This window comes from Suricata suricatta, chromosome 14 (genome assembly GCF_006229205.1).
Source record: "Suricata suricatta isolate VVHF042 chromosome 14, meerkat_22Aug2017_6uvM2_HiC, whole genome shotgun sequence".
Classification (NCBI taxonomy): domain Eukaryota; kingdom Metazoa; phylum Chordata; class Mammalia; order Carnivora; family Herpestidae; genus Suricata; species Suricata suricatta.
Window position 1 is genome coordinate 57,875,862 of NC_043713.1, and position 27,851 is coordinate 57,903,712.

Consider the following 27,851-nt stretch of genomic DNA (forward strand, 5'->3'; position numbering starts at 1 on the left):
CTGAAACCGCCATGTTGGAAGAAGGGTGTCCATGACAAATAGGGCAGTTAGGGACCTCCCCTCTCAAGGCCTGGTGGCTGTGGAGGATGCAGAGTTGTTCTAAAGTTTATGGTAGCAGCTATCTTGCACCCCACGGGCCATGAGCTGGGGAAAAATCAGAATACAGGGAGGGCTTCATGTTCCTTTTAAGTAGTGCGTATACGCACATTTTTGGTGTAGCTATTTATAAGTACACTTATGTCTCAGACACTGTGCTTATTAAAGACATAAATATTTTACCTCTTAGCAAAAAAGAAAATAGTTTTCACAGATTTCCTGGCAGGCAACAATGCAACCTCTCCAACCCTTTTCATCATCACTGTTGATGTAGTGAACAGAACTTGTCTCAATGTCACCCTCCTGAAAAGTGCAAAACCAGGTTGATCATGGGGCAGGGGGGCTTGCCTCCATCTGAGGATATTTTTAAATGTTACTGGGGTTTTGTTGAGCAATGTTGAAATAGAAAGCAGAAGCAGAATAAAAAAGATTAAATTCTCCAAGGTGTGAGACTGCTTGATTGACAAGAAAACATCTTCCTTGCAGGTTGTCTGATTAGGTATTAGGTATGTGGCAAAACTCTTCTTCTGGCCCCTAGGCCCCATGATGATTTAGTTCCCTACTCAAGCCTCAGAGTGAAGACTCTTCTGGTATTGTAGACCCCTGTGGTCAACGGTGGGCAGTGGCAGGGTCTGAAGGCAGAATATTGTATTGAGGGGCACTTGGGTGGCTCAGTCAATTAAGCATCCAACTCTTAATTTTGGTTCAGGTCATGATCTCATTGTTCGTAAGTTCAAGCCCTGTGTCGGGCTCTGTGCTGACATGTGGAACCTGCTTGGGATTCTCTCTTTCCCACTCTCTCTGCTCCTCCCCTGCTTACATGATCTCTCTCTCTCAAAATACATAAAAATATATAAACAGAAAAGAATATTGTGCTTAAAGCAGGATTCTCCTGGGAGAGCTAGGAAGGGGCAGGGATGCCAGGAGAGCCTGGAGGGAGGGTGGGTGTGTTGAAGAAGATGGCTCCTTAGCCAGCTGGGACTTAGGAAAAAGGCAGAAACTAGAGGAAGGTACTTCAAGGATCAAGAAAGATAATGATCACTCCCTTTTCTTGGCTAGGTCTGAGCCACTATGCTGGCATGTTTTCTGTGTCTTCTCACCCAATTCTCTCTATGACCCATGAGTGCAGCCTGGCAGGCTTAGAGCGCCTTGGTTACCTGCTTCCCCAGTACAGGTGCACAGCTGTCCTCCTGGCCAACCCTTGCTCTACTGTCCTGCGGCAACATGGCTCTCTTTCTCTCCCCTCCACTGTGAGGCTGCCTCTTTTTCTTCTCCAGCTCCTTCCACACTGGAACTGGAATTCCCTCTTCCCAGCACTGCTGACACAGGGCATGTGTGTAATAGGCTTTCATCACTGATTTGCAGATAGTGCAGTGGGCAGAGATGCTGCACCCTTGCACAACACACAGCCTACTTAAACGGCATAATGGCCACTCTTAAAACCTCCTGCTGCTTCCACTTTTGCAGGCTGGGCTCAGCTCGCTCTCATTTTACCTTTTGCTGACTTCTTGTCAACTCCCTCACCCCAGCTTCCCTTCCTGAATTATATATTATATTATTATATATATAGAAAGTCATCCAGCTGGTGTACCAGCCCTTAATCCCTAAAACCAGGGCCTAGATTCACATAACTAAAAACTTCTAATTCTCGCTACCCTTCCAAGGGGTCTGGGGCCTCTCCTTCCCCATCAAGTTGGCTTTCTGGAACTGACACTTTTCACTGTGTGTCAGTGTTAATGTTCACATCAAGTTCTGGGGGCAGGGCACAGCAGGCTGCTGAAGAGGGATGTAGGACACATATGACCCTGGACCCTAACTCTCTCACTTGGATAACAGCCAATTCAGTTTCAGGAAACCAAGTTTCCCTCCCATTGTCTGTTCCTCACCAGGTCTCACCAGCTGAAGATCCAAATTCACAGTGAAGTTCACACCTCAGTAATTTGAGGTCATTAATTCGACTGTTCAGCTGTTCACTTAGGAAACAAATTCTGGAAAGGAGTGTAAGGAGACCAATGTCATCATTTTGCCATGCCTGCAGATACAATTATTATTATTATTGTTTTTTTTCTGACCCATGCCTGTTGCAACTCAATCAAATTAGTACTTCATTTACTAGCGAATATAATTTTGCAACACACACAGGGTACGACTACTCTCAAAAATCAAGGACTTTTTGTCACCACCACCACCACCACCACCACCACCACCACCACCACCACCACCAATACCACCACCACCACTACCACCACCCTACTTTCCTTAGCCTGAGTTTGATTTGTTGCCCCAGGACCCTGGGTATTGGTGACAGAGAAACTAGCTCATCATGAACTCAACTCCAAAAGCTGGGTCTGGGAAGCACCTGAGAGAGAGTGCAGGATTTGTAAACGTCCATGGCCCTGGGATAAAGGGCCCAGCCCAGTTATGCTCTTGATCACGGATTCTGAGAAAGATGCAAACCTCCAGAGATTCTTCCTCTTGCAGGATAGGTTAGACTTACTGAAAATAAACTTTTTGTTTAAATTGAAGAATGACATCCACACAGAAAAGTGCATGTCTGTTAGGCATACAGCACAAGGACTTTTTACTACTGAACTTACCTGTGTAGCCAGCTCTAAGATCAAGGAATAGAACATTTCAGAAACTCCTAGAGTCCCCTTTCCATCTTTACCTACTTCCCTCAAGGTGACCACTGTCCCCCTTCTCTCACATCATGCTTTTGTGATTCATCTACACTGTTGGGGTACATCAAGGTTGTTGTATGATGTAGAAGTTCACCCCTTTTCATTTCATTTATAAGCAGAGTTTCATTGTATGGATATACTATAGACACTGTATTAATCCATTCCCTAGTTACTGGGCATTTTGATTATTTCCTGTTTTGGAATGCTATGAATAAAGTTGGCTTGAACATGTCTATGGTGGTCATGTACACATATTTCTGTCACCTATGTACCTATGAGTGTAATTGCTTAGTCATAAGGTATATGCACGTTCAACTTTGATGTATACCATGACACAGCTTTCAAAGGTCTGCTCCAACACATAAACTCACTCTGCAGGGCTTGAGAGTTTCATATGTTTCATATCCTTGTCAACACTTGGCACTTGGTACTGTATGTCTTTAACTTTAGTCATTAAGTGGGGTATGTACTTAGAACCTCCCTGATAATTAATAAAATTCAGTATCATTTTATATGTCTATTGATCATTCACATATATATTTTTTTATGGTAGAGTGCCTATTTAAGATTTTGTCCATTTAGGGGCGCCTGGGTGGCTCATTCGGTTGAGTGTTCGGCTTCCGCTCAGGTCATGATCTCACAGTTCGTGGGTTTGAGCCCTGCTTTGGGTTCTGTGCTGACCACTGGCTCAGAGCCTGGAGACTCTCTTCAGATTCTGTGTCTCCCTCTCTCTCTGACCCTCCCTGCTCATGGTCTGTCTCTCTCTCTTTCAAAAATAAATAAAAACATTAAAAATTAAAAAAAAAGATTTGGCCCATTTAAAAGATAATTGTACTATTTTCTTTTTCTTATTTTCTTGTAGAAGTCCTTTCTTTTTTCCAAATTTAAGAGTCCCTTGTCATGTAGATGCATGAAAAATAGCTTCTTCCACTCTATGGCTTGACTTCTTCCTTATTGAAACATTGGTAAAATGATTATTTTCTATTAGGCAAATTATTATGAAATTTTTCTTTATCTCTGGGAATGTTTCTTGTCTTAAAGTATGTAATATTAGGACAGATACGCCAGCTTTCCTTTAGTTATTGTTTGCATGTTGAATCCTTCCCATCCTTTCAGTCTTTCTTTACTGTTACATTTAAGGCATGGTTCATCAATAGGCATCAATATTTTTTCCCCATTCCAGCTGATAATCTTTGTCTTTTAACTGAAATATACGTTTACATTTAGTGTAATTACTGATATCATTTGGTTAAAATCTACCCTTTTACTATTTGTTTCCTATTGTTTTCCTGTTTATGTTCCTTTTTCTTTCTTTTTTTGCTTTTCTTTAGGTTAGTTACATATTGCTTTTGTGTTCTTTTAGTGGCTATTATAGAAATGATAATATCCTTCCCTGACTCACTAAAGTCTAATATAAACCAATTCTTTTATCCCTTTCAGAATAGAAGGAACTTAGGATACTTTAACTCCATTGTTGTGGATCTTAGTATATTGATAGTGATGCTCTTGGTTATAGATGCCTGAGGTGCTCATCTGAGCCAGTAGGTCTGGTGGTAAGCCCTTACAGACATTTCCCCAGCTATAACCAACGTTGTGACTGGAATGGCCCTTGTGGATTTTTTAGGATTGCAGGATGCACTTCAGCAACCACCATCAGAAAACTTCGAAACATCAAGGTTTGTTACTCACAAGTCATGGAGGATGCACTGCATGCCCAGGGCCACCCAGTAAGGTCACTGGTGGGGAGGAAGAGGGAGAGAGAAGGAGAGTAAGAAAGATAGAGCAGAACTGAAGCCCTGCCTTTATTGGGATCAAGGGAAGGGTGCCTATGTTGTTGTTGTTTTTAATTTTATCTATTTTAGGGAGAGAGCACATGCACAAGTAAGGGAGAGGGGCCAAGGGGGAGAGAGAGAGTATCTTAAGCAAACCCCATGCTCAACACAGAGCTGAGCCTTGATCCCAGGACCCTGGATCATGACCTGAACTGAAATCAAGAGTCGGATGCTCAACTGACTGAACTACCTAGGTGCCCAAGGGTGCCTAGTGTTTTGCAGGTTCACTTTGCATCCAGGAATTAGGCTAGGAGAAAGGAAAATCAGGGTCACATAAATGGTTGGTTATCTGGGTTACCCAGGGCTTTTTAAAATAACTTCCTTTTAAACTTCTGGGTGCGTCCTAGTTCCATACCTCATTGATTTACTAGTAGCTGTGGTATATAGCTGGCAGTATGTTTACTCCAGATAGATGTTCTTGAATTTTTTAAATGTTTTTTCTATTATTTTTGAGAGACAGAGAGAGACAGCATGAAAATGGGAGGGTCAGAGAGAGAGGGAGATACAGAATCTGAAGCAGGCTCCAAGCTCTGAGCTAGCTGTCACCACAAAGCCCGACATGGGGCTCGAACCCACGAACCATGAAATCATGACCTGAGCTGAAGCTGGATGCTTAACCGACTGAGCCACCCAGGTGCCCCATAGATAGATGTTTTTGAAAAGGATGCCAGGCAATCAAAAGCCTAATGTCAGGGACTTACATCACATTTAAAAAACTTAATATCGGACACACTCTCTCTCTCTCTCTCTCTCCTCTTATGTTATTGTTGTGTGCTTTAATTTTGCATATTTAATCTCTTCAGGGTAGGATTATTGTATTATATAGTTAGTATTCATTTCTTTTGACCTCCACACTCATTCCTCTTTGTGTCCTCCCACATTTCTGGGTTCATACCTGGAACTGTTTCTTTCCACCTGAAAGATTTACTTTTGCTTCTCAGAGGCTACTGGGTGTCTTGATCCAGTTGAGGACTGAGGTGATTCAGGGGCCAAGCTGGTGGCAGTCCGTATGAAGCTGGTCCATTCCTGGTTCCCTCTTGCTCCTCGAGTGTAGCCTTGTGGGATTCAAATGAACAATGTGAGTTGCTTCCCAAGGCCTGTTCTCTTTGCTGAGTGCAGGTTCTCTTTGCATTGGGAGTTTGCAAAAACCTCTACTCCACTTCTTAGCCACTGCCTTTGCTTGTCTTATTATATAAGATCACGTTGCTGGTCTAGGACCCCTGACTCTTAATTGCAAACTCCTCCCCAAGGTCATGATTTTTGTATTGTTTCTGATGCTGTGTTTGTAGGGTTGGAGACAGGAGGGGCAGGCTCTCGAGGAGGGGAGGGAGCAGGAGAAAGAACTGGGGGAGGGGCAAGAGGAGGCCTTTGGGTAGCTCTGTGCCCAGTGGCCTGACCCCTTCCTGAAGTCACAGCCCAGGATGAGAAACCCTACTCTGTGGTGTGGCTGTCTGGCCAGCAGGCCCTGGAGCCTCTGCAGTTGGCACAGCCTTTTGGTATCGATCCACCTAAAAGACAGTTGTAGACAGATATGACATTCTCCCATCAGCTTTCTATTACTGAGTGTGTCAACCAGGGGGTTACTAACTATGGGACAAACCCTCATACTGTGTATATACACCTCCCAGAGGGAAAATGACAGGTAACAAACATCAAGTCAGAATTTTCATTTGGAATCCCAAATTCCCCAGGCCACTGGATTTTATTTTATTTTATTTATTTATTTTTAAATAGTTTATTGTCAAATTAGTTTCCATACAACACCCAGTGCTCTTCTCCACAAGTGCCCTCCTCCATCACCACCACCTCTTTTCCCCCCTCCCCCTTCCCCTTCAACCCTCAGTTCATTTTCAGTATTCAATAGTCTCTCAAGTTTTGCATCCCTCTCTCTCCCCAACTCTCTTTCCCTCTTCCCGTCCCCCTGGTCCTCCATTAGGTTTCTCCTGTTGTGCTGTTAGACCTATGAGTGCAAACATATGGTTTTTGTCCTTCTCTGTCTGACTTATTTCGCTTAGCATGACACCCTCGAGGTCCATCCACTTTGCTACAAATGGCCAAATTTCATTCTTTCTCATTGCCATGTAATACTCTATTGTGTATATATACCACATCTTCTTGATCCACTCATCAGGTGATGGACATTTAGACTCTTTCCATGATTTGGCTATTGTTGACAGTGCTGTTATGAACATTGGGGTACATGTGCTCCTATGCATCAGCACTTCTGGGTAAATCCCTAGCAGTACTATTGCTGGGTCATAAGGGAGTTTTATGGATAGTTTTTTGAGGAACCTCCACACTGTTTTCCAGAGCGGCTGCACCAGTTTACACTGCCACCAACAGTGTAGGAGGGGGCCACCGGATTTTATTCTGTGGATGTTCATGCTTCTCAGGTTGAGGGTCTGGGCCTCTTTGGGGGCCCTTCAGATTCCTGTTGTATATCACCTGTGGTCATTCAGGGCCACACACATGTGCTGTTAGTCATGCCCTCTGAATTGGATTATTTGCAAGACTGACTTCTCTTAGAGGAAAAAAAGGAAATGATGACTCTTGGCCTCTTCAGTGACACCACATTTCATGTCACTTTCTCTCCAACCCTGAGAGTCACCTCTGATCCCCAGTGAATCTCCCAAGAATCTCCTTCCAGAGTTGATTTGAATTCTTACTTGTATCTTCCATACTTTATTGCACTAGGGAGGCAGGATGGCTAAGTGCTGAAGTGCACATTCTGGCACCAGTTCTACTCCAGCTGTGCCAGTTAGTTGCTGTATGCACATGAGAAACTTACCTATCTCCATAGGCCCCAGTTTTCTCATCTGTTAAATGGAGCTATGATAGGAATTTAGCATTAGGAAAGTCTAATGAGATAATAGCTGCAAAAGACTTCCTACAGTGTCTGGCACAGAGTCAGTGCTCGATAAAGAGTAGCTGCTGTTGTTGGTGTGGTGTTGTGAGCTTTATCATCGACCTAAACTCAGATACTATCGTAGCCGAGCAAATAACTCTTTCCCCTCAAGTTTAGCACGAACATGTAAAGGTGTTTTAAGACTGGCTCCTCTCATAACCTACTCAGCACTCGTGAAAACATTAGACTGGGCTGCCTTCAGGTCTCCTTTCCTGATATCATCACTGGGCAGCCATTTCAAATGCTTTCTCTTTGGAAACTTTCTTGGTAATTCAGGCAGACAGGCTCATCCTCCCTCTTGAGTGCTGCAGTGCTCACTTTCTGCCCCATCCCAGGGAGCTGACAGTTTATGGGTAGAGCTCGTTGCACAAGTAGACGTACACTCCTGTCAGGTAATGGATCTCCCTGCAGGACGGTAGCAGGGTGGGATTGGTTCAGAATAGGCATTTTCTTTTGTCTTTCCAACAAGATGGTCATCTAAAAGAGGGATCATGGTGGTTATAAATAGCTTTAATTGTTAAATGCATCTTAGATCATATTTATGTTCAGAAATGAAACATTCTAGTGGTCGGGGTGGAAACTTCCCAGGGGGATGATGGTGGGCAAAGGGTTGGGGTTGCAGTATAGAGTTGGAAGGGAATTCCTTTGGTCAGCTGCTTCCAGACTTTCCTTCTGGCGGCCTTGGGCATGGTGGTCTCAGTCTAATCTGGCACTTCCCTTCAAGAGACAAGCTTCCCAAGATGGCTTGGCAATACCGACGTGTTCTCAGACTTGGGACACAGCGGTGAGGAGCTCTGTCTGCTTCCATGCAATCATAAAAGTCCTTAAGTTATGCTGCTTCTGAATTGGCCAACTTAACGTTGTCTCATCCTACCCTTTCCCTCTTCCTGACAACCTACCTATGTATCCTCACTGTCCACATCCAAATATATTGGTGTCATAGAATGACTAAAGTAATCCCAGTTTTAGCCTCATTTAGACATGATCTATGAGATGCATTTGCTATCAAATCAAATGGGGAGACCTGCTCTGCCCCTGTGCTTCAGGTCTCAGGGGCTGCTTCCTCTCTCCCTCTTCATGCTTCCTTATCACTTCCACTCTTCACCAAATGACTGAGCCAACATGAGCAGCATAAAGGATGGTGGACTAAAGAATAATACAGTTGACTTTGAACAACATGAGTGTGGACTGTGTGAGTCCACTTATACATGGATTTTTTTCCAATAAATATAATACCGTGTTGTAAATGTATTTCTCTTCTTTATGATTTCCTTACTGACCTTTTCTTTTCTATACCTTATTTAATGTAAGAATACAGTATATAATACAAATAACACACCAAATATCTGTTAAGTAACAGTTTCTGGTGTTAAGCAAGGCTTCTGGTCAAGAGTAGGCTATTAAGGGGTGCCTAGGTGGCTCGGTGGTTAAGTGTCTGATTTCGGCTCAGGTCATGATCTCAGTTTGTGGGTGCCAGCTCCACTTTGGGCTCTGGGATGACAGCTCAGAGCCTGCAGCCTGCTTTGGATTCTGTGTCTCCCTCTCTCTCTCTGCCTTTCTCTGCAGCCGCAGCCTTTCTCTTTGTGCCCCTAACCCCTGCATGATTCAAGGGAGAAGTGTAGTTAGAATCCTCCAGGTTATGTTCATTCCCTGGACACTGGAAAAGGGAGTGATATGAGGGGGGATCTTCCTAAATTTCCTCTAGCCAAATCTGGTCTCACTTTTGTGTCTTTATAGCTGTTTCCTAGAGACAGCTCCCTGATTCTCCTTTGCATTACTCTTCCAGATCTACTTCATTTCCTATGTGTGCAATCTTGAGTGAGCACTATTCCTTCTCCATTCCATCCAGTTCAACCCTGTCTTGTTCAATTAATCCCAAACCATGTGCTCTCAGCATTGGGAGCCAGTCACTGGGGCCATTAGTCTCTGCTTTTGAGAGTTCAATTAACCTTTGTAGTAATTTGTTATTATGAATTTGACCCATGTTAATTTAGAAAAGCTGAAAGCTAGAGCAAAGCATATCAAAATATTGAAATAAAAATCACCTTTAATCGCATTCAGAGATGACACCTTGATAATTTTACTTTATACAGATAGGTATGTATAGTACACATACCCAAATTTGGATTCTGATGTTCTAATTACATGTTAATTACACATTACCTTGCATCATTTCCTCTTGCTTTATTCACAAGAGTTCTGTCTGGACAAGGAGGCATAATACATTCTTTACTTTTTGGAGTCTCAGTTTCTCTCCAGCTGCAGCTGCAGTAGATGGCATTGGCCCTTGTGAATTTGTTGCAAGGCTGATGTGGAAGTAAATTGTTATCTGTAAGTAATTAACACTACTTTATCTCTGTCTCTTCTAAGACCAAGTCCACAATAGGCTTCTACTAAGAAAGTCCGGGTTGATTATGTTTTTAGGTCCTGGGTGTGTTGCTGATCCACACAACCACACAAGGGAGATGCATCATCTCCTACAGTCTGGCTTGCTGGGAGAACCATCCTGGGCTCTGAAGATAAAGGGTTAACCAGAGCAAAGTGTCAAAGGGCTCTCAAAAATGCAACCCCTTTGCAGAGGAGCCTCAAAGCCTTTTCCTGAAGGAGCAGGCAGTTAAGAGGAGCCTTATCTGTGAGAGCAATCATCAGGAAAAGTTGTACGTTTTCTGCACTACAAAGGCGCTGCTTTCTTCTCTTCGGCTCTGACTGGAGCTCTTGAGATTGAAGAAAACTGTTGGCCACAGTTCTGAAAACTCCAGATAAAGGCTTTGATTTGTTAATTAAATTTTTACTATCTGCATTTGATATCTCAGCCAAATTGTATCTGCCGCAGGAACAAGAAAGTCCTTCACTTCAAAGGGGCGCCCACTCGGTGACCTGTAATTATGGAATTTACTGCGAGGTGAAGCGCTGTCTGGGGTGCACCTGTCTTCCTAGAGCCCTCCAGCGGCCCCCCAGGGACAGCCGCTCTTTCTGGCCCTGGCTCCTTGGGAGCGCACAGGGGCGGAGCCAGCGCACCTGCCCCGCGCTGGGCGGCGCTGCCCGCTAGTGCAGAGCAGGTGTGAGAGTCCGCCCCACCCACCCGTCTCGGCCCCGCCCACAGACAGCCCCCCGCCCACCCTGAAAGCCTCTTGGATACTTTGGTGAAAAATGGCTTCTTTAATGAAAAAGTTGAAAGGCCAGAGCCACATTGTGTGAGGTCACGACTGGCTGCTGGCCTTTTCCTGTGAGCTTGATCAGAATCTCTCGCTACTTGGCAGGGGCCACACCACCATTAGACCCTTTCATTCCCTCTGGGGCATGAATATTATTAAAGGATAGTTAGAGGTCCCTATACAGGGCTGCTTCCCCAGAACTTTCCCCATGCAGCACTGGTCATTCTTACATGAATATAATCGAAACCTGCAGATTTCGCTTATGAGAGTCCAAGCTTTGCCTTGGTCATAAGTAGAGTAGAGCCAAGTTTTGAGATGCCTCAGGCAATTCTGTAGGACTTCCTAGTGGACTATTTCCAATGCAAACTTTGGTTTTACTACTTTTTCTTATTTTCCTTTATTTTTATTTTTAAAATTCAATGTTGGTACTATTGTTTTAGATACAAACAAGTTGGCCTCCAAACCATTTACAAAAGATGCAGATATATATGGTAAAAAATACAAAATTCAATGAAAACAATTTGAGGTCCATCCAATTTTCACACAATGGATTGGGATAGATTTTTTTTTTCCTCTCAGATGAAAGGCCTGGTTGTTTTGACTCAGGGTGGACCCAATCATGACTGCAGAGTTGATCTGTATAAGGGGGAATTTATGCCTACAAAGGGAAGGTAGGGGAGAAAAGAACACTTTCTAGTGACTGTATGCTGCATTAAAGGGTGAAATCTAACATGACATAAATAGATGTTGTGCTGTTGACCTGAGTTTGAAAATATAGGCTTGCTGATTATCAGGCTAGCTCCAAGTCATCTTCTCTCTCTCTCACCAACGGGCAGTACTTAGCAGCATCCATCTGTTGCCTGGGTTCTCTTTGGAGGATGAATCTGCTTTCTTTTGCTCTTGCTGAACTCTTCCTGAACAGTGGCATCTGAGTATCACTGGAGACGTTTCACCAAAAAGGATCTTATTGGTGTTGGCATGTTCTAATACAGACCTTGTCACTCAAAGTAAGAACTTTTTAGAAACCACGAACTTTTTATTAGATCCTTGTCTGGAAGCCTAAAAGAGAACACAAAGTACCAGGTCAGGGAACCATAGAATTTAAGAATTTACTAATTTACCAATTTACCAATGGCAAGATGGCCGCAGTAGTACTGGGAAAGGGTGGATGTGTGTGGCTGTGACATCATGACATTAAATGCCTTATAGACCAAAGTCAGTAATAATCTTTTTCAGGTCATTAAAATGGTACTACTACTTCTAACGTTCATTAACACTTACATGTTGCAGTCTCCATACAGAGTAAATTCTTCCTATTATCTCATTTTATCCTGACAATAACTTTGTGAGTCAGGTGATATTATTGTCAATGAACAAACTAAGGCTTGGAAAGGCTAGCTTCTGACAAGGTCACATGATGCCAAGATTTGATCCCATGTGTATAGTCTATACCTTTCTCTTCCATATTACACTATTCCCTAAAATGGACAGAATAGGGTTTCTTTGGGATGCAATAAAATGTCAGAGGGTTGAGTTCTTCTTTGCTGAATACTTTCTGAAGTGATATAGAATGTAGGAGTAGCCAAGGTCACATTTGACCAAATATTGGAGGACACACAGTATTATTTTCTAATGAATAAACTTCATACATCCAGAAATTTCTGCTCCTCTCCCCCAGATAATAATAATACTGTTTATAATTTGACTCTAACCTATGAGGGATTTCTTTTTGTCAAGATTAAGAAATAATAAGTAACTTCAGATATAGAAAAACAACAACCAGAGAAGGACTACTTACAGGAATGAAGAGAGAAACATGCAACAGTCCCAAATTCAAAAGTTCAAGAAAAAATAAACATGTCTTTTTAAAAATGTGCATAAAGTTGAGAGACCATAAGCTAGAGAAATAAAGATTATACTATAACGTTTAGTCTACTGGTGGTCCCCAAATATCTTCCTGTAATTATTAGAGTGGAATGAAGAGTACCTTTAAAACCACATATGGTAACAGAAGTATCTGATGTGCTTTGCATTATGAACATTTCGTATGGCTCTGAATCCAGAAGTGGGTTAACTAACCATGCCTGTTGTGAGATAAATGTAAATACTACAGTTGTGTTCATCCAAAGCCTGCCCATATGCTCTTACACACCACCTTGCATGATTCAACAAGGAAGCATGGTATGCAGGCAAGGTCAAGGATGCAGGGACTCCTTGGGTGAGGCTCTGTTTCTAAACTCCAGAGAAGAGAACTTTCTCCAGAGGATTTTTACCATGTGGCACCACCCAGTGAAGGGAACAGCTGACTTTTCTTGGGCCCTTTTCCCTTCCATTTGTCCCTAAAACAAATATGGACAAAACAAGTCATAACTGAAAATTGTCACATCTTTGGGCAGGGGAAGTGCTTTATGAAAACTGACCCAGTCTCCTGTATTCCTTTGTGACCACCATGAGGGTAATTGGTCACATATTATGACCTGATGTGACATTGTGGTTTAAGAGGAATAAGAGGTCAGAGCTGCTGCAGAGTTAAAGTATAGTCACAGCAATTATTCCCATCATCTATTTATGATTCCCATATTCTATTTCCCACTCAACCTTGGGGGATTGAGAAGGTCTCAGAGTCATGTGGTCATCTCCTTCCCCATCAGAGAAAAATCTGTCTTAACTGCTGTCATTCATGCTTCACAAAACATCATGAAAACTTAGGGGTTATTTGACATGAGTTTGGTTTCTTACTGGTCTGGGGGCTCAGAGATAACAACAGACCATTTGATTAAGATTTGTATCCTACATAAGTCCTAGAAAACAAAGTTAGAACTCATTTGAAGTCTGTATAGTTATCAGTTATTGAAAGGCCAGGATTACAAATTAAGATGGATACAGATGGTCTAGGATCAATGTCAATAGGACCGATAACTTTCATCCACTCTCTGTGTCTCCAGGGTCTCTCATGAGGTGATCTGAATATTCTAATAAAACATGGCAGTGAACTGCTTCCAGATGCTGTTCCTCTCACTTAAAGGCAAGTTGGGCTCTATTCTGCAGAGGATGTACCTGGCAAAGGACTTCTTGACTATCTTTTTATTCTAGGGAACAAGTTAATGAAAACTGTGTATGTGCATTTTTACACATCCTTACAATTCATATCAGTTTGGCATATGTGGACTAGAGGCGACTCAAACCTCCTTTAACACAAGGCTTGAAGAACTTCCCATCCTCAGCCTTCATTCTTGATGACTATAGAAAATAATTAGCCAATTGGACAGGAAATTCCTGGAAAGACCATCTGAATGGGTCAGCGCAAATGGGAGGAAAACGCAAACTTGATTTCCTCATAAAAAAGAGAACAGATCACAGTGGAGGCATACATGTAGAAAACCCAGGGCAGCGCTGATGGGAGAAGGCATGAAGTAGCACAGCTCTGAGCTTTCAAGGGAAGGAAGATGAGAGCATTAAGGCACAGAAGGTGAGCTAAGCAAGTTGTGCCTCCCTGGATCAGCAATGACACGGCCCAGTGTCCTGGAGAGGCCAGATACCACCAGCACCCTCAGCCATACATGTCTGGGTGGGAATCCCTGCCCTGCCACTTAGGTATCATATGACCTTTGGCAAAGTCATCAATGGTCAGATTGCATTATTTCCCTATCTGATAAACAGGGGCTGGTGATGGTATCCGCTGCAGCACAGTGGTTATTAAGAGGATTAAATTAATTAGTATGTATATGTTTTTAGAAGACTTTCTGCTTTGTACTTGTTACTTATATGTTCATTATTATTACCAGAAGGAGACTGAGTCTTTTCCTCATGAATTTTTAATATCTCCTTAGCAAGTCCTTCTGTCAATTTGAGAATCAATAAGGGTAAAAGCAGAGCTCTATGGCAAACTGCCAAAGACACCTCCATTGTCCCTTCTAGACATGGAGGGAACAACACATGAACTGGGGAGAGGATCACCCTTCTTTGCTTCCAGAAGACAGTTGCACTGCATGTTGGGCAAATATGGGGTATGGAATGTCTCCACCAGAGGGTCTATGTGTGGACCCTGAGAGGCCATCAGGACACAGTCTTTGGCTCTTCCTGGAGTCAGTAAGGTGGAGAGCATGAGTTCAACATCTCAGCTCTGCTGCTTGCTAGCTGTGTAACCTGGTAAGTTACCAATCAGTGCTCTGGGTTCCTCACCAGGAAAGTAAGAGTAATACATACTGGTTCCCACCTGGGGCAGTTAGAGGGATTATGAGCATTCATATGGGAAAAGCACCTAGCATAGTACTTGACATACTGTAGGCACCATATGAATGTTAAGCATCTCTATTATTATTTTTATTAATAGCAAATAGGGACCCAGGTTCTTGGGGACATAGCCTGTGAATGCCAACTGGAAGAGCTAGTATTAACTTATTTATCAGCCAACAAACATTTAAAAGTACTTACTCCACCAGACACTCTGCTAGGCTGTGTATACAGAAGTAAATAGGACTCAGGCCTTTGAATACCACAGGAGATGGAGGAGAGGGTAGAAGTGGCTTCACTGAGTGGATTTTAAGCTGATTCTTACACAAGGGCAAGTGTTCACCAGGCAGGTAGGCTGAGAGAACAGTGGTGAAAATGATAGAAGGTATTTTCCAGTGCATTAGGGTTCAAGGAACAACAATTGTTTGTTATGGCCAAAGCATGGAGTAGATGCTAAAAGGTGATGTTGAAGATGGGCAAAGAAAAGAGCCAGCTCATGGAGCATCTTTATGCCATGTAGAGGTTGACTTTGTACTGAGGCAATAGAAAGTTACCAAGGGTATTAAGAAGAGATATAACATTCTCAACATTCTGATTTGGAGTTGGTGCCAAAAATAGAGTTGAGGCTGGAAGCAGAAAGAGCAATAAGTCTAGGAGAGAAAGCAGTTTTGTAAGGGGAAGGGGGTAAATTCAAGAGACATTTATGAGAAAGGAATGATGTGTTTTCACAAATAAAATGAATAAGAGAGAGAGAGAGACAGACAGAGACAGAGAGGGAGGGAGGGAGAGATAACAAGTAAATTTCAGGTTTATAGAGTCATAGGAATTAGTGAGTTTTAAAATTTTTAGTTTTTAATTAATTAATTATACTTGGTGGTGTTGAGACTAATTCAGAGGCAGTGAACTTTCAGAATGCTGAGTCTGATTAAAGTTAGCATTAATATTGGATCATCCTAGACTGGAGAGCAACTTTTCAATTCTTGAGTCTCCAGTTCTTAGGGGAGCCATTTTCCTACCTCCGTGAAGTATGCATGGCCGTATGACTTCTTCAGGTTAACAAAGAACATTTTATGCTGGTGCTCTTGTGTGTCCCTTTCTCTCCCCCTGCCATGGGAATGAGGAAAGCCAAGAAGATATGGATTGGGCAAAACTTGGGTGGGGGGCAGCTGCCATGGAGAGTCACCTGGACCTGCAGAGGACCTTGCATCAGTGAGAAATAAACTCTTGTTGTGTTGAGCCATTGAATGGGAAGGGGGGAGAAGATTCCACTGCAGACTCAGAGCTAGTGCAGAGTCACTGAGTCATTTTTCTCTCTGTAGAACCAGTGGGATTTCATAAATTTGCTTATAAAGTTATGGTATATTAAAAATCCTCAGAAACTGAAGTCTTTACCTCTAGGAATAGTAACTAGGTGGTAGAAAAAAATCTGGAAAACAGCAGATTTTAAATAACCCTTTTTCTCTTCTTTTTCCAAGTTCCAACTACTTATCTGTTCTGACCAGAGAGAGGTACCTCTCCTCCCTTTGGCCAAACATAACAAGTACTGGTTTATATAGTCTGTCTTTATTTGTATGTATCCATATATTTACTGTCTCTGCCCTTCCATCTGGGAATATTTCCTTCTGCTGGAAGAAAGCCTCTCAGCCTTTCATTTAGTGTAGGTCCACTTGCCACTTGCATACTTTGGCATTTGCTAGTGTAAGAATGTCTTTATTTAACTTTTACTTTTAAGGAACATTTTACACAGGTACAGTGTGCTACTAGCTTGGCAACTAATTTCCTTTAGTTTTTTGTATATATCATTCTGCCTTCCATAGTTTTTATCAAAAATCAGATGTGAGTCTAGTTACTGCTTGTCAAAAATGATTTCATCTTTTTTTCCTCTGGCTGTTTGTAAGCTTTTCTTTCTGTCTTTTTGTCTTTCTGCAGTTTTAAGGCTCACAAATAATCAATAATTAAGCAATTTATCATTCTTTTACTTAAAAATATTTACTAAGCACATCCCCTAGAGCTTGGATTCTAGTAAGGAGAAAAGACAGAAGAGTCGGCAAGCTCAGTGTGGAGGATCACTATGACTCTGGGGGCGAGCCTGGGTGCTTTGGGAAGACAGGTTTCTGGGGCTGCATTTTAGCCAAGCTCTGAAGGACCAAGTAGGGGGTCAGCAGGTAATAATCAGCAGGGGATGAGCAGAGTCTAGGGGATGAGCAGAGGAGAGAGAGAGAGAGAGAGAGAGAGAGAGAGAGAGGGAGGGAAAGAGAGAGAGAACGGTTCTGAATTGCAGGGTCTGGATGCAAGGCTCCCAAAGGCATGAGGGGCTTTGAGAAGTTGCAAGTAGGTTGATTTGCTGTAGAGCAAGAGCATGTGGGATGTGAAGAAGAGTGGCCAAACACAAGGCTTGTTTAGCAAATGTCTCCTTCCAGCTGCAGTGTTTCTTTTAACTTTAGACAGATATTTACTTTCTACATGACATCTTTCTAGGATGATTCAAACCCTCTCAAACTCAACTTGTCCAAGGATCTGGCTTATATTTTCCCAATCTCAGCCTCATCTGGAATGCCAGCTACATTGGTTTAGTTGCATACAGTGGGGAAGAGGGCATCATTCTCTGCATGGTCTGGTGGCCCTGTGTGATTTTGCCCCTTCTCATTGCTGTAGTCTCAGCTCACACTGAACATGGTCTTGCCCTCTCCACCCCAGGTATGGGGGCCTTGTTTTCAGTTTCTCACACACATGCTCCCTCCTGTCAGATAGATCTTATAGTTGATGTTCCCTCTTTCTGGAAATCTCCTCCACCCACCTCATCACTTCCTTGGGGAAGCCTTGCAACCGTCTCCTCACCCCCATTACTCATTCTCATTTCGTATCACATTTCCTGTCACAGTGCACACACAGCTTGGGATTGGGCATTGATGAGTGTGGCTGTGTGTGTGGTGCTGGCTCTCCTGCTAGCCGAGATTCAGGAGGGCAGAGATCATATGTGCTTGTTTATGTTTATTCTCAGGACCTGGCACAAAGAACCTGCTCAATAAATCCTTGTTGAATGAGTGTCCCATAGCTCTATTAAGGAGTCTCTGTTATCCGGAGGGCATGGAGGAACCACCAGTGTTGTAAAAGGGAGGATGATTTCATAAGAGATTTTGCACTGGGAAACCCACTTTTGACTACTCAGTGGACCAAGCATTGGATTGGGCCAGACCGGAAGAGGAGGAGCTTGAGAGGTTGTGATGCTGGTGCCTGTCTGAGAGACAGTAGCAGTGGCTGCAGAGAGGAGATTGGCAGGTGTGGGAAGTCCTAGAAAGCCCCATGGGATGAGCTCTGGGGTCTGAGTGGAAGGGGTGGGATGAAAGCCAGATCTCTGGCTTGAATCCATGAGCTAATGGCAGTTTCATTTGTAAAACAGGGAGCAAAGGGCAGAAGTAATTGGGGTAGGAAAGGAAGATGATTAATTTGGCTTTTGGCTTGTTGAATCAAAATGTAGGTGCTTAGGAAGCATCTCATCTTAGTCTCAGGTGAGAAACTGGCCTTGAAGTTATGGAGTTGGGATTTGTTATAAAATCCATCATAGAATTCTTCATTATGGTCTGCCTTAGCTCTGAATAGCTGACTAGCCCCAAGGACTTACTCAAGAATCACTTTATAAATCCTGACAGTCAAAAAATATGTCTTGTTTTTTTTTTTCATTTTTATAGGGAAATACAGCAAAAAAAGTCAAAGATCAGTCTTAATGTAAAACTTCCTGAAGTTTTTTGAGACTGGGAGCTCATTTGCCTTTGACTGATTCTGTGAATTGACTATATAGAATTTTCATCAAAGCTGGAGAAGGGCTGACAGTGGAGGTCAGAGAAAACTGGATTGGCCAAGTTGGCAAACATCATTCCCACCAGGCAGGGCCCCAAACCCCTGCTGAGAACTGTCCACTTAGGCCCTTTCGTTTTGCAAATAATTTTTGTTTGGTTTTCAGCTCTCAAGATGAAAGCACCTAAAAAGATCAGACATAGAGCAGATTCAACAAGGTAAACATTAACTAGATATTGACCTGGATTCTGTTCACATTTGATGAGTAATGTATTGAATGGTCAAGCAGAGTTGTAACTAACCCAGAAAGTCGATACTGACTTTTGGAGAGGTAATCAATGAGAAAGGGAGATGTCCTAAATGGGAACTGTTTTCACATATGTGGGTGAGTCAACTGTTCTGAGTACCATTGAGCATGTGAAAAGTTCCACTTTTTTTCTTGTAAACCTTCCAAAAGTTACCAATTGATTTCATGACAAACTTCTCTTCTCTACTATACTTTCTTTATTTCCCAATTCTTCACTTTGATCACTAGGGTCTGACAAATAATTCAGGTTAGCAGAAGCCATTGTATTTGGGCAGCACAGAAAATTCTCATTTCCAAACCACTTACAAGCATTGCCTGCTTGTGGTGAAATAAAACCCTCAGAACCCAATGTGATCTTCATGCTGGTGTTTTTCAGGTAGTGAGTGAAATGCATGCAAATAGCCAAGTCTTCCCATTGCTTTGAGCCTCTCCCTGATAGACAATACAGTTATGAAGGCTATTATGGTTTCATTGCCTAATATTGAAACATTATTCACAATCAAACTCACTTGGCTCTTGATTGAATTATTAAGAAATTAAAAAACAAGTCGCAATTAAAATTTATCTATCTATTGTCATTTATCTATTATCTATCTATCTATCTATCTATCTATCTATCTATCTGTCTATCTATCTAAGAGCTATGGGTCATTAGATTTAAACAAGAACAACTAATCTGAGTCCCATTTTTCCTTGTTTCTTGGGAATAGTCACATAAGCACTTGGCTTTGGTTTCTATGAAATGTAAAACAAAAATTAAGCCATGTGATTTTCATGGTGATTTCCAGCTCAATTCCCTCCTCCCCAATTCTCTGATTTTCAAATATACCTGCTGCCTAACACTTGCCACCCCCAACCCCCATCCTCAAGGCCTCATCCCTGCATTGGCCCAGCCTTTAAGGTTGGGCTTTGCCTGGCTGCCCCTTCTTGGATCTGCCCATTCAGGCAGCCTAGGGCCCTTTCCCCTTTATAACATGGGCACTTTCACCTGAGTCCACAATCTTGGCTGAGGCCCAGTCACTGTGTTCCCATCACCCCTACTTCTGTAGTCACTGCCTCCACTTCCCCACCCAGCTAGCACAGGAAGAACACTTAGAGTAAGCCAAGTTGGTGTTCCACACCCCTGCATCTCCCCTGGTATATTTCTCTTCCTGCCACCTCCAGCCTGTCTTCCAAGCCCTGCTCGAGCCATCTCAATTTGAAAAGACCCTCTGGTGAAAGAAAGCAAGTCATCTGATGAGCAAATTCACATGGGAATTTTAACAACAGTGCCATTTCCTTGTTGGGAGGATCTCAAATCTATTGTGCATTTCATGAGTACCAGGCTCTCCTAACTGTGTGATGAAGTCAGTATTTTTATCATTCCTGTGCATAGCTCATATGATTGAAGCCTTGGGCAGCCTCCACAAGACTTTTGTGAGACTCAATCAGCAGTTTTTAATGAGGAGTGCTTTAAGATAAACCGTGAACAAGTGTTTATGCAAGGTGTTACTGGAGCCAGTGGTCCTTTGACCCTTGGGACCACACAGTCTTAATATTATCATGGCACAGAGGTGGCCTCCCTGGTTCTATTTCTGCCCCAATCATTTAGCTCAATCCTGAGAGACAAGGTTCCTTGCAGCATCTTGGGGACCAGCTGGCTTCGCAGCTTCCTCCAAGTTCTCTGTACGGGTCTCAGGTCGCACAGGACCTGCCCCCCAAAGTCAATCAGTGTCTTTCTGGTATGGTAAGTCCCTTACATTATTTTTGGTGTCATTAGCTTTGCTGAGGTTAATTATGTTAATATCATACCTCTCTTTTGTAAAACCAAGAGGAAAAGCATCCAGATGCCAAATATTTATTGGCTTCCTACAATGAGACCTAAATATTCACTGCAGAATCTAAAAATGTGCAAATCTGAAATGGCAACCTATCAAGCCAAGTGCATTTGTTGGACCATTGTTTGGTGACATCGAGCCAAGAGAGGATTATGAAGCATCAATTTCAGGCTGTCTCTCTCCTTGTATTCAGATCTGGGCAGAAGCTGGTGTGACCTCCCTTTGGATGGCTACATTTTTGTGGGAAAAGTGTCCTTAACTCAGAAGGGGGGATTGCTCTTTCAAGGGTGAGAGAGATCTTCACCACTGCCATCCTTTCCAGACAGGTTGCTTTTATCTGGTGCTTGACAGAGAAGAAATTGTGTGTGAGCATCTTAAAATCTATCTTGCATGGAAAAAAAATATTTACTTTGTTTTATGTCAGTTTTAATGAGGAGTTGCTATTTGAATTAACAAGCTTGAGCAATGTGTTTGAGGGAAACAATAAGTAATTTGGGGAATGTGGGAAACTTCTATTAGTAATTTTCACATTACAGGAAGACCACTTGTTTTACTGGGGAGGCAGAGATAGTCTCTCCTTTAATCCAGTTTTTGAAATGAAAAATGAGATTAAATATGTCTGTTCAGGGCATTTTGAAATGAGGTTTTATCAAAATAAGGGCAGTAACAGGAATGGAAAGGAGAGAGAAAAACTGTCTTGATTTTCTGTATCTCCGTAGGAACTGACATGTACCCAAATCAGTTGGGTCATGATATCAGAGACCTTCTTGCTTGTTAATATCATAAGGAGACACTGCCATATGGGACGCTAACCACATGCAAGTAGATGTGTGATCGGATATATCCCAGGCCACAGTCTGAAAGCTTCTGACCCATTTGGTTAGCCTTTTGGAAGGCAATTTGGAAGCTACATTTGATTTAAAAAAGTCTTTCTCTACTTAGACACTTTGGTGGGGATTTGAAATTCTTTTGGTTTACTTCCATTTTCATGATTAACTCTTGATACTCAGTGGTCACCTTGTCCCAGCCACATGCACAGGTTCATTGAGCACCCATTTGCAAGGCGCCGCTTGGAAATTGAGCAAGTGACAGATGAAGTGACGGGAGTCCAGTGTTTCCAGGAGATCGAAGTCCAGAGCCCCTGCCTGGAATGATGCTCAGGGGCAAGCATTTGGGTGCTTAGGACCTGTGCAGTCGCCAAATCTGGTGCAAGCATCTGCCAGCCTTAAATAGGAAAGGGACCCACCCAAGTGTGCGCAGCCATTGGTCATGCAGATGCCTCTCGTGGGGCTGGCTGTGATGGCCACTGTCCTAGCTGTTGGTCATTTGCTCAGACATAGGCCTGGCCTCATAAGGGCAAAGGTGGGGAGAGGACATTTCATCCAGGAGGCTCTCAAGTCAAAGTGAGAATCTTTCATTTGGAGTATGATCCAAAGCACTCTCCCAGCACCCGGGGCCATGCTCCAGGGACACACTGCCAGCACATGCTGACATTTAAAGGCAACAGACAGCTTGAATTAATTACACATCACAGCAGGCCTCAGAGTTGATACCTGAGCTCTCCTTTGGCAACTGAAGTCATAAAAAGTACATTGAAGAGGGGCCAAAGAGAGTGTTAAAAAACCTAAAAGGAATAAGAAAATGTTTTGAAGAGGAGTTTTTTGAAAAGGTGCCTTGACAAGGATGGCTGGAAAATGGACAATCCAGTTGGCCCATACGTGCCATTCAAATGCAGGTTGTGAGCAAATCTGCTTATAGTTAGTATCATCCCTGGAGACAGCAGATTGAGAGTGATTGCAATAGGCTGGTGGCTGAGAACCTTTCTGACTATAACTTACTCTAAAAAATACTTTTGCCTCTTATTCTGATACCACACACTCTCTCTCTCTCTCTCTCTCTCTCTCTTAAACACATGCAGCCTCAAAAAGAATTTCATGAAACAATACTTGTCCTTGCTATACACTGTGACATTAGTCTAGTCTTTTAGTCTTATCTTTTCATGAAATCAAACTACTGCTGTGCAGTATTTTATCAAGTTCATTTCAAGTATATTTTACTGCCTATTAATGTTTTGAAACCATCATTTGAAACTTAGAGTCGTAAGAGCTCAGACTCTCGCGGACTGGGTTTACACCTTCTCCATGCAAATGATCACTGGAAGAGATGAAGGGCTCAACTAAGGTCCAGGGGAAAATATGCCCTGTTGGCATTGTGTTTCACAGGCTCACAGGCACACAGTCATGCTGTGGCTTCACCTGTTGTCTATGGCTGCTTTTGTGTGGCAGCTCTGGTTGAATAGGGACAGCAGAGCCCAGGTGACCCGCAAAGCTGGAAATATTTACTGTCACAGAAAAAGTTTGCTGACCCCCATCAGTGCCTCAGGATGTCTGCCTGGAAACCACATGGCTTAGCCTTTCCACAAATGTATCTCAGGCTGCAGGCTGACCTCTTATATTTCATCTTTCTTTCCATCCTTGATGATAAATTACCCTTTTTTTTTAAAAAAAGGTTTATTTTTGAGAAACAGAGAGAGCAGAGGAGAGGCAGAGAAAGAGAGAGAGAGGGAGACGGAGCATCTAAAGAGGGCTCCATGCTCTCATTTAGTAGATACCCCGATGTGGGGCACAAACTGTGAGATTGTGACCTGAGCCAAAGTCAGATGCTTAACTGACTGAGCCAGTCAGATGCCCCAGTTACCCTTGAACAACAACTTTGGGGTCAAAGAGGAACACTGTGGACAGAATTCCCCTCCCTGCTTCCTATACTCCTGCTAGGTGGCTATTGGGGGAATAGCTGGCCGTGCAAAATCCAGTGACCGTGCTGCTGTTGGGTGATCTGGAAGCTGATGTGGAGGAGGAGTCTGGGCTGCAGGAGTAGCATCTGTGGAAAGAAAAGTAAAGAAACAGGCAGGGCAGAAGAGTTTGTTGAACTGTAGAGTGGACCTAATGAAGCCTAAGCTAACCTGCCAGGGAATGTGGGAGGCAGAGTTGCCTCAGCTGTGGGGCGGCTCATTTCCACGCCTGCCTTTTCTGTTCCAGGACTGGTGACTTCTGGATGAGCATGACGTCAGGTGAGGCCAGCTGACCTTGTAAATGGGTGCCCTTCTGGAAGGGCAATCTGGACTGTGCATCTGTTGTTCCTCTGTCTAGCCACTAGGTCGACCTCCTCATCCCCTTGGGAAGCAAGTCCTCCACAATCCAGGGCTCTTCTCTTTCTCGGATGAAACAAAGCAGGGGGGCTCATGGGACATATTATAGCACCCACTGCTGTATTCCTTCATGGTCCCCTCACCCTCAGCCACCGCCTCTGTAGTCTTGGTGTCTCACCTGGTGGCTTGACTCAGACCCTCATTCCTGAGGTCCCGTCTGAGACGTTTGTCTCCAGTCAGATTTGCTATCCTTGTCCACATCCTGTCACACACAGAGGGGCTAGAGTGGGTGACCTGGAATCCACAGTACTCTTCCCCACCACCGCTGTGTCCCAGCAATCTCACCTCTGCCTAAGATCGGGCCAGGATGGTGACCCTTCTCCTTGACTGTGTAGGTGGCTGTTAAGATTACAATTCATGGAGATTCTTGTAATAATCTCCCAGTAAAAGCGTGCTTCCTGGAAGACCTAGATCTGTTACCGTGCAGAGCTCAGTGTTTTGGGCATGGGAGACAAAACCTTTCCTCGTGGGTCGTTGGGGGTGATGGCAAGTGAGGCCATTCTTGCTATTATCTCTTGATTCCTGGACCCATATATTCATCCTTCTGGGGGTGCAGTGTCACATCAAGTTCTTTGATTGTGTATCCTGTGTGCCTGGAGTATGGCATGAGCCTTCCAGAGTGTTGCTTTTGAGCTGGCCTTTCAGCTATGCCTTCAGCAGGCTGACATGTGGGAGGTGAGATACGGGATGTGGACATGGATCTCATAGTCACGGGCCCAGTCCCACACCTTCTTTGCTGCTACATAGGTCTCTTGGCCTGAAGCCCGAATTAAATCTTGCATACACTCTGGCACAGTAGGCTGGCTGAGGCTCTGCAGGCAGGCAGGGCAAAGCTAAACTCAGAATATTGGTTTATTCCTGTGAGAATGAGGTTGTTCAGCCCTGGTACTCTTATATTGACTTTTTTTTTGTTGGATCATTCTTTGCTGTGTGCTGTTATGGACTGAATGTTTTCATTGTCCCAAATTCGTATGTTCAAGTCCTTACCTTTAATGTTATGGTATCTGGAAATGGGCATTTGGGAGATGGTAAGGCCTGGCTGAGCTCATGAGGATGGGGTTCTCATGATGTGATTAGTGGCCTCATAAGAAGAGACATTAAAGGGGTTGTTCTCAGGGCATCTGAGTGGCTCAGTTGGTTGAGCATCCAACTTCAGCTCAGGTCATGATCTTGCGGTTCATGTGTTTGGGCCTGCTTTAGATTCTGTCTCTGTTTCTCTATGCTCCTCCCCGGCTTACGCTCTGAGTCTCTCTGTCTCTCATAAATGAATAAGACATTAAAAAAATTTAAAAAAATAATTTTCAAGAGGTTTTTTTTTTCTCTCTCTCCCCTAACCCCCTCTTTCTCTCTGAACCATAAGAGGACAAAGTGAGAAGGCAGCCATCTGCAAATCAGAAAGTGACCTCTCACTGGAAAGCAAACCTTGCAGTTCCTTGATCTTGAACTTTTCAGCCTCCAGAGCTCTGAGAAAACAAATCTCAGTTGTTGAAGACACACAGTCTGGGGATTTGTTATGGCAGACTGGGCTAACACAATGTGCATTGTAGGGTGTTTGGCAACATCTTTGGTTTCTACCTACTAGATGCTGTAGCATCCTCCCAATGGTGACAGTTAAAAATGTCTCTGAACACTGCCAAATGTCTCTGGGGTACAAAATTGCCTTCAATTGAGAACTACTGGGATGCAGACCAGGACTGCATCTCTCACTTGTGTTCTTTAGCCTAGATGAGTTTGGGATCAGCAGATTGGGAATGAACAGAAGGGGGAATTGATTCTGGAGTTTGGCTTTCACTTGGTCACTTCTGGCGTCTCATTCTGTGACATCGTGATAACCTGAGGTAGCTGAAGAAGAAACGTCTGTGAGAAGAACAGGAACTACAGTGAAACTGCTCAGGCAGGCACTGGCCTTTGCAGCTCTACACTACTTCAGAGGGACAGAGCCCTGTGGTCCACACTCGTCCTTTAGCTCCTGCCATCCTGAGTGTATTGCCACACTGGCTGCCGGAGAAACAAAGCTCAGTGTCATTAATGACCTGGTTTCTGCCCAAACTTTCATAAAAGTTGCCTTCATTTGGCTATTGTTACCTGGAAACTTCCTGACAAATGGATTTTGGAAAAGCTCTTTTTTTTCCCTTAGACAAGCGTGGATGAGATGAGCTTTGAAATTTGGACTAAAATCAGAGAGAAGGCCCTGGTTAACTGCCCTTACCTTACCTGCGACTTCTGAGACGTTGAGGACAGAAAATATTCCATAGCAATATACTGAGAAATCATTTCCATCTGAGGTGGTTTGGATCAACCATCCTTCCAAGAAAGGGGTGATGTGTCTATTTCCAACTGCATTTCCCCCCAAATGGACATAGCAATTGCAATATTTCATAACTTCCCTCTACTTATTAGTTTTAAGCATGGTCCCTGCCCTTTTCCAGGCATTTCTGGAACCATGAGAAATACAGTCACATTCAGAGTTTATGAATGGGAAGGCACCACACAACACGTGTGGGTTGTTACATGGAGATTCCCACAAGGTGATGGGTACCTGACTGCAGACCCCACCCCCTCACAGCCACTGTGAATATACAAGTGGGACCCAGGGCTGTGCGGATCTCACTATGCCAAGTTTCTTCATGGTCTTTATGGCAAATATGAAGGGTGGGAAGTGGCCAGGAATTTTGTTCCACTGTCTTTCCTCTCCGCCTCCTTGGTTCTATGGAGCCATCAACTCTTTACTTTTCTCAGTAGCTATGTCTTGTCTGAGTTATTCTCTACCACAGCCACACCTACTGGGAGCTTATATTGATGGGTTGCTCCTTGTCTTTTGTGCTTGTCATTGTTGTTTCCTACTGCTTTTTATTGTATCCTTATTGGGTCCTCCAAAGACTGACCCAGATTCTTCCAGCACCATCCACAGTGCTGTCTTGTTTCATCCTGATGTACAGACAGACACTTTGGTGAGTGGCCCAACACGTCATGACCATCAACCATTATGCCACCAGTACCTTCCTAATTTCTATTCCTTGACCATTACCTGCTCTGTGGGGCCTCTTCCTGCTCCAGGGCCTCAGATCTCTTGTGTTCTGGGCATGTTTGCTCCCATGGGCTGCTGCTTTGATTTGCCCCACTTCCTTTTCCTCCAAGATTTTCTCCTCAGTCATGTCACTGAGTCTGGCCAACATGGGCAAAAGTGAGGCTTTCCCAAATGTGATCCAAGCTCTCTCTTTTTTTTTTTGTTGACAAGGTGCAGAGAACCTTGGAGAATATTCTAAGAGGTGAAGATGGAGATGAAAGATGGAGGAAGGAAGGGTCCTGGGTTTCTGGATGACTCTGTGGTCAAATGACTCAGACTATGGCTGTCTCCTCCTCTGACCCATATGGGAAGAATATAAATGTCTGTTGGGCTGAGTCTCCAAGATCTGCTGGCGGTTTGTTACAGTAATTAATCCACCCTGTTTCATGCCCCTTCACTCCCAGTCACCTGAAGCCACTGATCACCTTTTCTCACCCGCAGGCCCCCGACTAGCTTCCTTGGGGTTTCCAGACACTGAGGGAGTTCTGTCCTCTGTGAGCTCATCTCCATGGCAGCTTGGGTTCTATATTGGTATTTTCCCATTTCATCAGTGCCCAGAAGTGAGATCTCTCCTTCTGCCACTTTTTTCCTTCTTTTTTTTTTTTTTTTTTTTTTGCTTTATACCATTTGCATTGTTTTTTTTTTTAATGTTTTTATTTACTTTTGAGAGAGAGAAAGACAGCATGAGCAAGGGAGGGTCAGAGAGAGAGGGAGACACAGAATCTAAAGACAGGCTCCAGAGTCTAAGCTGTCTG

The 27,851-nt window shown here is 43.5% G+C and overlaps 1 protein-coding gene across 2 annotated transcripts in view; it reads left to right on the top strand.

Moving 5' to 3' along the window:
- Positions 1-27,851, top strand: part of LOC115277984 (cytosolic 5'-nucleotidase 3A-like) — a 162,543-nt gene that overhangs the window by 129,658 nt on the left and 5,034 nt on the right. Inside the window, exon 4 of one of the 2 annotated variants that reach the window (XM_029922400.1) lies at positions 4,402-4,453. The exons of the other annotated variant lie outside the window; for it this stretch is intronic. The gene's annotated coding sequence lies outside the window, so the exon portion shown is untranslated. The remainder of the gene's footprint in view (positions 1-4,401; positions 4,454-27,851) is intronic. 2 annotated transcript variants of the gene reach the window in all.